Raw genomic sequence first — 13,688 nt, 5'->3', positions numbered from 1 at the left:
GGGGCAGGGCGGAAGGTGCTCAGGACGCCCGGGGCAGTATAGAGTCGAGGAAAATCATGGGCGACGGGGAAAAGGAGGAAGAGCCGGAGCTCTATTTCTGAAACATTGAGCAGCCAACTGCTGCCAGATTGCAGAACGATCGAACCGTGTGCGCGCGGGAGGTGAAACTTATATCGTTAAATTATCGGTGTCGCCCGTATGGCTTATTTTATAACAACCGTAACGTAGTAGAGAGAGAAAAAAAAGAGCGAATAAAAATCGAACGAAAAAAAAATAAAATAAAAATAAAATAAACTAAATAAAATTACAGCGGGCAAAAAGGGATTCCCAGGGGTCTTTCTACATTTTATTTATTGCACTTATTAAGTGGAAATACGAGAGACGACGGCTTACGCACGTGCGTAATCGTCCGGGAATTTTCTCATTAATGCGAATCGTTATCACGCCGCTGTACGGAGGCAAACGAAAAAAGTATTCCTTATTCGAATCGTGTGGGTTCGTAACGGGCAGCGAGCAATTATTTAATTAATTAATTAGTTGATTAATTAATTAATAATCATTCCATGCGACCTGGTATCTGTACGCTTACATATAGCTACGGTTGCGTAGAGAGGAAAAAAAGGATTCCGCGTTCATCGATTGAAATATTTTTGTTCGATGGAAACAACTGCAGCGGAGAGCGGTATATTTATACGCGTACCGCCGAGAAAGGGGTAAATTGAAGCAAAAAAACAGAAAAAAAAACAAAAAAAATTCAAACAGCTATCGAGGACATGAAACGTCCGACTATAAATCGCTGAAAATTGTACGAATATTTGCGGAATTCTGTAAATTGGTTATTCGAAAATAAAAGAAGTCGTAGACAATGAGAGGGTTAATCATATCCGAATATTGTGGAATTCCGAAAAATCGAACGTTCTATGTAATATTCCGATTAAACATTCATTCGGCGACTATGATCAGGTGCGTTGCATTGTTTACGAGAATTTTAATGAACCGTCTGCAATACGTGGCCCGATACTATGAATTGGGATGTACTAAAAATCGGTGTTTTTTTTTTTTTTTTTTTCATTTTTCATATAAAACGCAGTGTTCAATTTCCGTCGATTCAGTACGCGATCCCAGGAATTAATAACAATCCGCGAGTAATTAGTGGGAATTTATATACGCGTTGATACTGATGAATTTCGAACCGCTCAAAAATCATTGCAAAACAAAAAGATATGAATAGAACATTTTTGCCAATCCGGAATTTCATTATCCACCTGCAGCGCCTGTTCACCGTAAAACGGCGGTGTGTATTCTACGGGAGAATTTAATTACATGAATAACGATAACAAAAAAAAAAATAAAAATAAAAATAAAAATAAAACAACCGCAGCAAATGACGAAAGAGCCTCCGATCCACCGACGCGATGAACCCTCGGGAAATTTCGTAACGATAGAGAAAAAATAAACGAATAAAAGAAAAAATACAAAGAGATTCTTCGCAGAAATATTTATCGTCTCATTAAGATCGGAAGCGGTCTCTGTTTTAAAGCCACAGCGATATGATTATTTTCCATGCCCTTAAAAAGCTTTGCATTTCTTATACCGAGGATGTAAACTCGACCTTCGACGAGGGGTATCTTTACATTCAATTGTACTGCCCATGAAAAACAACGACGAAACCGCGAGACGAGGCGCTGTTCTTGATGATCACACGGATGTAATTCCGAAGGCTGCCGATGGAATAATTTTTCGGATGTAATCGTTCATCTTTCTTGAAATTTACAGTATTACATTCATCGAGGGGTGAAAATTTTGTCCACGTGTATATACGGTCGTTATATTACCCGCGATCGCGAAGGCCTTGGGTTATTTCTTTAAGAGGATCAGTAAACCGGAAAGGAAATGGAAATACCGCGGCGAAGATTTGAGAAGGTTCGGTGGGAATCGTGATCGTCTCATGTTTCCTTTAATCTTATTTCCGTTTCATCTCGGGATGCCAAAATATTAATCATCGAAATTTTGATAATTTTAATCTCTTCGTATAATTCCTCAAACGTTTTAATATCGCGGCATGTAACGGAAATATTAAACCGCCGGGTCATTAGAAATTTACACAAAATTAAGACGACCCATTCCATTTCGGTATTAACACCCCGCGATACGAGAAATAAAATTAAATAAAATTCCCAATCGTCACCAGCTTATTCCGCACCCTTGACATCGCCCTTAATCCTGTCCAACTTGTTTCATCGGTATTAATGTTACAAAATTTACAATGACTGCCGAACAAAAAATTTTTGTCATCTTACGACACCACAAACTAGAACGTATGATAAAAACTGAATATGTTTCAACTGAAGTAAAACGAATAATATCCTGATCCTTCATGCAAAGTTCATTATTCCTGTCAGCGAGAGAAAGTCCGAGGGTGGTTTTGAAGGAACGGTTCATTTTTTATTTTCCTGACAGACTAATAATTTACTGACCAAGTCTTATCTCGTCGATAATAAAAGCAGGGTAGCTACTATCGTGATAACCGTAACTATGGAGTCGTCGCCTCGTCTTTTCTTCTGCCGGACTCGTCGAGAAGTCATATTTTGATTTTGAAAAGCTTTTCGCGAAGAGAGCAGATTTTTTCCGTGTATTTATCCCGTCGTAGCGAGCCCGCTTCCACCTGGAATCAAAATCTAATATTTAATTTCGACCGGCTCGTAGATCCCTTTCGAAAAAACAGGACCTTTCAAACTAAATCACCTCATTTCTTAGCCAGGAAGTCGGAAGGCTTTCTTTCCCGCCCTTTTCAGAAGCTCCGGGGGGGGGGGGGGCCGACGGAAGTTGAAAGGATAACCTGCAGGATACGCGTCACCGAGTCCAAAGGCGAAGCGAACGAATTTTCGCCATCCACGTACCTCGGACTCGGTGCCCGCGGAGAGCGCGGGGTAGCTAAATAAGCTCATTTTCTTTGATACGTTTTTTCGTACTTTCGTTGCTTCTTTGCTTTTCATTAGTCAGGTAGGAAGCGACGAGAGTAGCCGTATCAACTGTACTTACCGTTAGACTCGAAGCTGCGGGGGTACCACATGGCGAAAAAAAAAAAAAAAACAGAAGGAAGAAAATCGAAACGAAAAAAGGTAGAAAAAGTGAAACAGGGAAAAAGGAATGAAAAAACATCGTCCGGGATAACGACGACACAGAGAATCCTGCTGAGATTTACGACACTGAAATCAATTAAACCCCCATGTGGAACAGATTCCTTCGTTTGACCGAGGGTATGAGCCACAACTTCGGTCTGTTCACGTTTGTTGGTTTATTGACATTCTTCGCGTTGCTACAGACAGCTGGAAAAAATATAGAAGGAGAGTATCGCGCGGTGGAAGTAAAAATAAAATAAAAGTTAATTTAATTCGACTCCGGAATGTCAGCCTTAAAAAACATAAGAATTACGCTGCAGGGGAAACAAATAATGCGGAGGGAAAATGAGAAGGAAAAAAAATATAACGACGATGAAAATAAATGAGAGACGATGAAGCGGAAAACAACAACAATTATAATCACAATGACGGGGATGACGGGGATGACGGGGATGACGGGGATGACGGTGACGATAATAATGGCGATAAAATAGCGGGAATTACGAAACGTGAAATTCGGAGGCAACCGGTCTCGCCTCTCGCCAGTTTCCCGGTTAGCGAAGAAGCCTAGGGGTCGTTTGTTGGCGTGACTCGATGAAGAATCAATAATAGCTAGCTAGCTAGCTAGCTCTCCTCGGCGGTGAGCCGGCTGCTCGCTGCCACCTCTCGATACTTGAAATTCGCGGGGGGTATCAGCGGCTGGATAATGCCGAGATGTGATTGGAATTTTAAAGCTCTGCCCAGAAAAGTTTCTTACATTGTTATTGGGTGGCAAGCGCCGAGTGATTGCGACTAGGGTGGCGAAACCGACGCACGACGGCGTCCCGACGTCGAGCCTCGAGACGAAGGAGATGAACAAGAAGAAGAAGAAGAAGAAGAAGAAGAAGGAGAAGAAAGAGGAAGAGAGAGAGAGAGAGAGAGAGAGAAAAAATAAATTTCACGACCACGGCCGAACAATTAAGTGGAAATAAATCGAGGGACCCGGTTTCCAACCGCAAGTTTCGGTACCTCGAGATATACCCCACAGCAGCACCGCCCTGTTTTCCGATCTTTGATTGCTTTATCAACTCGCCCTTCCTCATTCCCTTCGCAAACGAGTTCCCCTTGAAAAATAGATCGGTAAATCAAGCGCCAGCAGCTATATCGGCACTTCGACTAAAAATCGAAAGATATTCGTACGAGCTGACTGGCTTGCATCCCGTCGTACACGCGCGCGTATACGATATATCCGTTTTTCACGTGTACGTGCGTACGTACATACCCATGCGCGGGCGTACGTGTCCCACCTACGTACGTGCAATCGCGTATACACAAACGAGGGAAATCCGGGGGGGCCGAAAAATGAAGCGGAAATTTATGGGCACCGATGATTAGTGGGGATGTTTCGTTACTACAGCCTGAAGTTCTTCGATTGTACTGCACGCGCTTGTCCGGCATTGATTTACGAGGTATACACGGATTATTATTTTCATTTACACAGATGCGGGATACATCGGAAATTAAAAGAGTGTATTTCGTTCGGTGTGGGTGTTCGATAATAATCGCGAAAAGAGAATCGAATCGCCCGCCGATGGACGATGATTAGTGTACAGGTGGAACGAGCTTTCGTTGTTTCGGCTCGTAAAACTAGGAGCGCGCTCCTCTTTTTTTTCACCCGGGCTTCCCGATTTATTTGTCATCGCGACCGCCACCCGTACACCACGTGACAAACTTTTCGGTCGCGGTCTAGACAGCGAAAATATACAAAACACCTCGACTCTTTTTTTACAACCGAATTGACAGAAAGCAGCCCCCTTGGTCCGACCGACGCTGGCGCGTTCTTGGTCCGTCGAACCGGAATCATTCGAAATCGACTCGGATACGGAGAGTGGGAGAAAATATGAAGTTTTTCATGCCCGCGAACGTCGACGTTTACGAGTAAAAATTACACCGTCTCCTCTTGTACTTGCCGCACGTGTGTGCGTGTGTGTCTGCGTGTAACGTTATTTTCGCAATCTGAAAAAAATCTCGCAAGTTCTTCGTAATCAACACATTCCTCTCTTCCTCCGGACGGTCTTTTTTAATCCAAAGACGACGACGACGACGACGACGACGACGACGTAACGTTGCTGCACCTTCTCGCTTTGATCCATCATTTCTCTTTTTTAATTAAACATCGCCGCCCGCATTCTTCAGTTTTTATATTAGGTGGCGCGTGATCACCGTGGCACGTAGGTATGATATTGCGATTTTCTAGCGTGTTGGTAACGCGGATCGAGGTTCGCATCAGGGGATTCCCGGTGGCGCAGCCACCTCGTCCCCGTGTTTTGTGCTCGAGAAGCCTTAGGTTTAATGCTGATGAAGACACACAGTAGTAGTCGAGTAACCAGGTAGAAATAGAAACGTCAAGAACAGCAGTAGCGGCGGCGGCGACGGCGGCGGCGGCGGCATCGGGCGAAGCAGCGACTGCGGCGGCAGCAGCAGCCAGGGTTAGCCGAGGATTTGAATACCAGATTGGGAATTACACGTGTAAACCCATGAACACCCTTCGCATAATAATTTAGGTGGAATCATGAATTAATTTAAGTACATTGTGCTCGCAAACTACGGGTTAGTTTGACTGTTTGAAAAAGCAACAAAATTTCAGCGAGGGGAAAAAAAAAACAATCAAACTAAAAACACGGGAACTGCGGGGATATTTTACGCGGTGAAACGATTTTTGTCAATTTTTTTTTTTTTTTTTTTTTTTTGTTCCACAAAAGCGGATCTCCTCGTCTCGCGCAATCTACGTATGTGATCTTCGCGACGAGTGAGATTAAGGATTTGGAATTCGAACCGCCGCGGCGGCGGCGGTCGCAAAATACACCTTTTGACAAAGTAACTGATCGAATGTGGAGATAATTTCAGATTCGGTGTGACTCGCTTCGATAAAACACCCTACCGAAACTCATCACTCAACACGAATTTCACAAAACCTTTACACCGGTCTCTTTTCTCCGCGGTATACGTATAATACGACCTGTAATTCATACCCCCGCGGTCGTGTCGTTGATATGGGGGGGGGGGGAGGGGGGGAAAAAAAAGAAGATAATCTCCGCGTATTTACGAGTACTTTGATTTTATTTTCATCGGGCGAATACCGCCTTTTCTTTTTTGTTTTTGTTTTTTTTTCATTTTTCCCTCGCAATTCGTTCAATTGAAAAAATGGAAACGTTGAATAAATGAATAGGAAAATATTTTACATTCTCGCGAATATGTGGGTACGATTTATCCGCGGCAGTGGAGAATAAACGCGAGGATCGTGCGACTGTTTGAACAATTCTCGTCTTATATTTCTACCGTAAAAATATACGGATGTGCGATGGAAGGTTGTTAACGTCACAAAATTGCAGAACAAACAAACAGTAGTAGCGTAACAGCGAGGAAACACACGCCAGAGTTTACCTTATTTCTTGCCCGTCTCTGCAGCCTGTATAATATTACACATCCCTCTCGCTCTCCGCGTTTCTTGCCTCACTTTTTCTCATTCCCTCTCTCTCTCTTCCCTTCTCTCCTCTCTCTTTACTTTATCGACGAAATCCCTCGAAAGTTTTTGATAACAAATTCAGTAACGTATCGTACCCACTTGCTCCTCCGGCGTACTCAAATACTTTATGCCGCGGCAGTGCATGTAACATTGGCGCACATTTCGCCCGTGAGAATTCTGTTTTCCAACCAATTTTACTTCTCCGTACGCACGCTACGGAGCTCACGTACACGTGCGAACTGCTCGGGTACCGATACCCGTTGGTTGCGCCCGACCACCTCCGGTTCGGCGACGCAACGAACTTTTAATAAAACTTGACGAAGTTGCATTTCTCTTATATTTCGCCGTACGGGAATGCTGGAATTGCACGGTACGTCGTGACGTACGTGCGATTTGACGTGAAAATTTCGTGCGTCGTGAGAGAGAGAATGGGGAAACGTGAAAATGCAGAAACGTCGGGACGTCGCGCGACGTCGGTGAAAAGGAAACGGGGGCGGGCCGCGAACGATGCAGGGAGAAAAAAAAGGAGGAAGAAGTGGCGAGCGAAGCGAAGGAGGAGGAAGTGGCGCGAGCGTATAGCTTGGAAAGGGAAATGGCGCGGCGCTTTACCCGACGGGGGCAACGAGACGGGGCCGCCGAGGTGGTTTAGGGTGGTCCAGGGTTGGCCAGGGTGAGTAACGAGCCGAGATTCGCACCCTCTTGTCGAACAACCACTTCGCCATTGAAACCATTAACCCTCGACTCAGCCCCGCTGATTCCCACTTGATGGAAGCGTCCGTAAGAAATGAACAAGCTCCGAGTGCGCGACCCTCCCTCAACGTTGCCAGGTTTTCGCCGGCTCACAGTCGCCGAGAACACCGCGCGGTACCCTCCAGCTACCCTTTCTCTGCAATTTCAGCCCCCCCCCAATCCCCCCTTCGTCCCCCTCAAACACTCGCTCTGATTTACTATATTACAGATCGAGTAAGCCCGACCTCGTAAAATTTCAACTCTGATACGCCCGGAGCTACGTTAGAACGTACACGTCTAACTTTCCCGAGGAATTCTGCAGACGGTTCGAACGTTCAGAGGCGAATAAAAGCGCAGACAGATATTGAGCAGCTATCAATCGAAGATATTATCCGCGTATATAGATCCGACTCTTTACTCTAGAAGAGCAAATTCAACAGAATATTTAATCGTATTCGCGTTGGATACCCTATCTCAGGATTATGGTCGCCTATCCTACCGCGGCGGAATTATCTATGTATGTATATGTATATCTACCTCCCGCAATCAAGATGGCGGGGATCAGTTAACGGAGGAGTTTTGAGGTAGCCGAGGATAAACTCAGCGATGAAGATTAAACTATTTCCGAGTTTGAAAAATTGTAGGCTAGACGAGTACCCATTGTGCATGGAATAAAGCTATAAAGCTGGCTTGTGAGACATGCGAAGGAGACAAAGATTGTTTTAAAATTTTAAATTACACTCGTTACGCCGTTATTTCGAATATGATTCCCCGGACGAGTCCTTTTTTTTCGATTCGTACAAAATTTCAGTTTACCACCGATTTTTAATTTCCTTTTCGTTCGTCGGCGGCATAAATAATGGGCTCTGTTTACCCGAAGGTTAAGTCGAAATCTTTCATCGCCGAAAACCACGAACCCTTTCCCCTTCCACCACCTTTAGCGGGGCAAGTTATTTGCATAGACCAGATAAAGCGCCTTTATTTGCTCCGAACATACAAGAAGATTGCTAGCTGTAACCCAGGCCATGATCCTCCGGGGAGCAGTCGACACAAAGCGGCCTAAACTCTACCTACGCCGTACCACGTCGCGTCGTACCACCTATACGCGGACGGGTTGTAGCTACAAAGGTACGCCGTCGCGCTGATATCGTGATAAGTCGAGTCGAATCAGCCGACGAAAGTAACCAGCCGACTTCGGAAAGCCGTAAGAGGCTGATTTTCACTCCACGAATTCGTTGTAAAAATAATTGCTGTTTTTCGCACGTTCAATTAATTTTCAAACTCCGTATATTATAGTTGTGATAGCGAGTCGCGATGTGGAACGTAAGAAAAATATAGAATAGTGAAACTAAAAATGATCGTGGCCAACGAGAGAAGTCGCGAAACGCGGTGCATCTACGTACGTACATTACATTACACCGTGAAAACAAAGAGTGCGCGGTGCCAGATAAATTCGTGACTTCCGTCACACGTGTAGCGAGTACGCGGTAATATAGCCAGGTGTATAGGTACTATTATAAAAATCTCGTACTATACTGGAGACTCGACTCGAGAAAGAAGATACTTTTTTCCAACAGACAACAGAAATTGAATTTTTTCCAGACAACGGCAGTGGGTACTTGGAGAGAAAATGAGATACGGAAATAAAAAAAATGAATGTAAAGAGAATCTTGTATGCATTAATATTGAAAGTTGCGGAATCTCAACCTCGACGACAGTGGGTAATCCCAACTTCGGTGAAAAAAAAAAGAATGATATCCGTAAAAAGAATAATAGAATAATAACAAAACGACAGTAGAGGAAGGAAATTTTTACTTTCGCTCTTCCGCTCTTTGCCCTTAGGAAATATGTTCGAAATGAAAGAAAACCGAGATTATTATTTCCTTTGATTCTACTGCAATCGATTCTTTGACTTCGAATTCGTGTTTCTCAAAATCGGCGAGGCGGGAGGCGGAAATCTGTATTTGTCGTATTTTCAAATTCCCAACTCGGAATTCCGGCGTATATGCGGACGTCGAACCGAATTCGGTTCGAACTCATCGACCCGAAAACCTTCGATTCGAAATCAAAATCGAATTAAATAAAATCAATCTCCAACTCCTCTGCTGCTCACGTTAGTTTCCTGCTGAGGATGGGGAAAACTTAACCGTCAGATATTATACCGGAGATGAGGATTATGTGTATATACATTATATACGTTACATATTGCGTTTCGATTGCTCCGTCATTATTCCCGTTTGTATACGTTTCTATAAAGCGTACCCGTATTCGCGGAGTTGCCGTTTCATTGATAACCCCGACGATATCACCGCGAAGTTCGTCGCAAGAGGATCGGTCGCAGCGCGTCGAATGGTTCGGAGTCCTCTTCAACCCTCTCCGAGCTCACCTGTTGGGTAATTAAATTCACTATTCCCTGTACAGAGTACAGTTTACTCTGTATTCACACAGTGGGCTTATACTTAACGTCGGGATTAGCATTGCCGGTAAAGGGAGTTATACACGCACACGTATTATACAAATACGACCGGCTCGTATCACCGTTCGCCGTACTCACGACGTAACACTACTCACCACATCGCCGCCGCCGCCAGTTGCTCCTTATACTCCGATTCGAACGTGACGTTCCAATGTCGCCCTTGTACATACCTACGTACACAGGTCATGTACTCAGCCTATATGTATACGTACGTACACGTATGTACACATATTTGCGATTGTATAATGTATGTGTGTTGCGCGATGCGGGGGAGAGACGAAGGTGGCGGTGCGGGGGTGGGAGCGACTCGCGTCGCGCGGGTCGGGGGACCCCGTGAGATAGGGTTCTATTAAACCTTATCTGGAATCTACCCTCCTAATTTAGCGTTTTCGTTAGGCGGTTGGCGGATATCGGGAGAGAATTAATGGGACGTGTCGCTTTTTCATCTCGCCATCTATCCCGGTGTAAGGTTGAAACGAACTACTTATTCTCGTCGCTTGAGGCTCACGTGCTGACTTACTGAACTAAATTTTTTTTTTCTTCTTACCTACCCGATTCTCCGTAAAAGACGAATTTCACCCCACCCCCTCGAACCTCGGCGAGAAAAGAAGAATCGTTCGGGGAATGTTCTGGAAAAGCCCCGAAGCACGAAGCGTCAATTTAATTTCTCCCGACGCTCATATCCAGAGTGAAGAAGAAGACTTCGATAAAATATCTCGCCACTTATTTATATTCCGTGAGATACCGCGGCGAGAGGTACCGGCGCGGTAACCACCTTATACGCTGTTTTAATACGGAAGTTAGATTGAAGCGAGCGGCTTGGCAGATGTTGTCTGCCTGTCTTCGCATCTCTTTGCCGTTGCTGGCGGAAACGTTGGGTGGAATCGATGAAGGCTATAGCAATAAGTCGAAATCTCTCCCGCTGTGCAACCGATGTGAAATCTCTCGAGAATGCATTTCTTGAAATCCTCTTGACAGCCGGAGTCTTTGCCTTACGGAGTCTGGGTACCGGGGATAAAAGATCCAGAGGTTTGCAGCGTAGCTCGTGCGCAGCTCGTACGTTACAGAGGTAGTCGCCGAGGAGCACAAAGCAGGCAGACACTGCGTCTGCACTGGCGTGTGTACAGCCCGGGTAAAAGTAAGAGGTGAATTCCCTGAATCCTTGCGGGAAATTAGATGAAAATTTCACGAAACAACCGATGGGGTATACGCTGAAAGGGAAAATTAGCGAAAAACGGAGAAGAAAATATGAGCGGATGTCAGGCGAAGCGAGAATCTCGGCGATTTCTTTGGCCGGAGAACGCGACTGTTCTACGTACGTATATTTCGTTGGAAAAGATGAATTTTCGCGAACGACATTTTTCACCTTTATCGCTTATAATTTCCATAAAATCTCTAATCTCGATGAAATTTTTCCAGGTCTCCCTCGTATATTTTACCTCCGAAAGAGCTGGAAAACCCGACGTGAAACTTCCGGTGTACGTACGTACACGGGGTGGGAAATTGCATCGGATCGTATTGGAAGTATGTCGGTACACAGCGAGGAGTAAAATCGGTGTGTACACCGAACCTTCAACCCGGATTCAGATCCATTCCGGAGCTTATCATCGGAAACGGGTATGTATGTACGTGCCAACGTGGAACTTTGAATGGGGAAAGTTATAGTATTTCGAAAGACTACTTTCACGACGCCTTCAAGCCTCACAGAGAAAACAATCAGACGTCTTCCTTTTTTTTATTTCTGACTTTTTTATTTTATTTTATTTTATTCTTTTTTTTTTTCTTTTTTCATTCTCTTACCCGGGATATAAAATCAAAGGATGAGATTTCTTCTAGCGAGTGAAAGAGATGAAGAAAGAAGGAATAGAATGAAAAAAAAAACAAAATGGCTGCTGACACTCGGAATCCTCTTCCTAGCTGTTGAGAATCAGAATTATTTTGCATTCGCAAACGGTTGAAATTGACCGAGTGTCTTCAAAACCCGGAAAAATTTTACCTTCCAGTTTATTATTTCTCGTAAAAATTGTTAAAGCCAAATTTACTTGATCTTAAATTTTTATTCCATGTTTATCAGTGGAGATTTTTTTTTTTTTCTCTTTTAATTTCTCGCGATCAAAATTGCGAAAAAGCTAAAGCGTCGCGAGTATCCGCGGGTACTTGGAATTAAAATACTTTGATTTTATTAAAGATTATAGGGAGTGGAATAGAAAAAAAGTAAATTAAATAAAAATAACAAAAAAAACAACGTAAATAAATTTACAAAAAAAAAAAAGGAAAAATCTTATATCGAAGTTGTCTCCAAAAATCCACAAACTTTGCCAATTTAAAGTTATCCCTGTTCTTCCTGACTTTGTATACATATATATATATATATATGTACAGCTACGTCGACATAAATACATGTACACATAGATGTCAGACCATCTTTAAAATTACCAAAAAGCCTCTTTTAGGAAAATTTAATCACGGTTTCAAGTAACAGGTACTCGATATTACATTCGAAATGAAATCAGAGTAATAGTTGTGTGTTCTGATTTTCAGCGGGACGATGGCAACTCTTCAAATTTTATTTCAGAATTGAGTGAAAATGAAATTTTGATAATTTCGAATATTTTCGTTGAACAATTAGCGAGAATCAAGTTTCAGCGGTAATTGTATACGGTACGCCGTGTGTATGATAATGTAATTGGGGTTCAGATAGTGAACCGCGTGCTCCGCCGTATTAATAGTGAAGAGATAAAAGATAAGGATTAAGATGTGGATAAAATTATGCATCGAGGCAAAACGAAACTACGTTCGCGTCGTACCTAATACGAAAACGAGAAGGACGCCGCATCCGTATAATAAGCGTTAAGTTTAGATACGCGGAAACTGGAAGGAAGGAGTTTCCTCTCGTGTTTCAAGGGAAAATATGGGTACCTATGCATAAATAGAAAGCCAACGCCCGATGCATATTCATGGACCATTTTGCGTTTGTCTTTCGACGATTGTTGGCTCGTTGCCCCACATACACCGCGTCAAGTAGAATCTTCAATGAATATCCTTGACAATTGTCTAGCCGCTTAAATAATTTATATATGTAACGTAAACTCGGAAGCTCAGGTGCGCCGAACCGCTCCTCTAATTGAAACCTCGATAATACGTCTCGTTAATTTTGTCCAAATGAAGCGGCGTTAAAAAAACAAGAAAAAAAAAAAACAACAACACAGTTTCTCTCGAATTTTCAAGAATCTAAAATTGCTCAACTCAAATTTAAAATAACTCCCAAATCCGGGGAGGGGTTTTCATTCCTTTCCGTGGTATAATTTGACAAAGACGTAGAGGATCAGGTGGGAAAAAATGAAAAAGCGGCAAGATATGTAAGGAGAGTGCAGCAGCGGCGGCGGCGGAACGGTACGTGTCGAGGATGAAAGGATGATCGTCGTCGATGGAACACGAGATTCAAACGAGCCGGTCGGGATCGCGGGTGTTTTGTTCGGGATGGAAAACCGAGTCGAAGATCACGCCTCGGAAAACAGATCCAATATTTGCTGGAAACGAGGGTAAGTATATCGTGGTTGCTTTTCCACTGTTTTACCTTCTTCCCGCCGCAATAGCTTGAAAAATTTAACCCTCGGGGAATTCGAGTTACCGCGTTCTACTTGAAAAAGAACATTCGCCGAAGATGAGATAGATCCCATGAATTCAAACCTTTCGCCGAAGGTAGCGAACGCGTACACAACGTATCGGAGTAGGTAAAAGGCTTACGGTAATCGAGCGGAATGAAAATCGAAAATTGATAAAAATGCCGATCAAATATGCGTCCCCTGATTTCAAAAGCTGGAATAGACGTTCGAGGAAAATGAAAAAATCAAAT

The 13,688-nt window shown here is 43.6% G+C and overlaps 1 long non-coding RNA gene across 1 annotated transcript in view; it reads left to right on the top strand.

Annotated features, from left to right (window-relative positions):
* LOC125500687 overlaps positions 1–11,285 on the top strand; it is a 46,317-nt gene extending 35,032 nt beyond the window's left edge. Inside the window, exon 2 of the long non-coding RNA XR_007278137.1 lies at positions 11,252–11,285. This is a non-coding gene — a long non-coding RNA (uncharacterized LOC125500687). The remainder of the gene's footprint in view (positions 1–11,251) is intronic.
* Positions 11,286–13,688: the final 2,403 nt, after the last annotated feature.

Source organism: Athalia rosae, chromosome 4, assembly GCF_917208135.1.
Source record: "Athalia rosae chromosome 4, iyAthRosa1.1, whole genome shotgun sequence".
In the NCBI taxonomy this organism is placed as follows: Eukaryota; Metazoa; Arthropoda; class Insecta; order Hymenoptera; family Athaliidae; genus Athalia; species Athalia rosae.
This window is presented reverse-complemented; position numbering and strand designations above follow the sequence as displayed.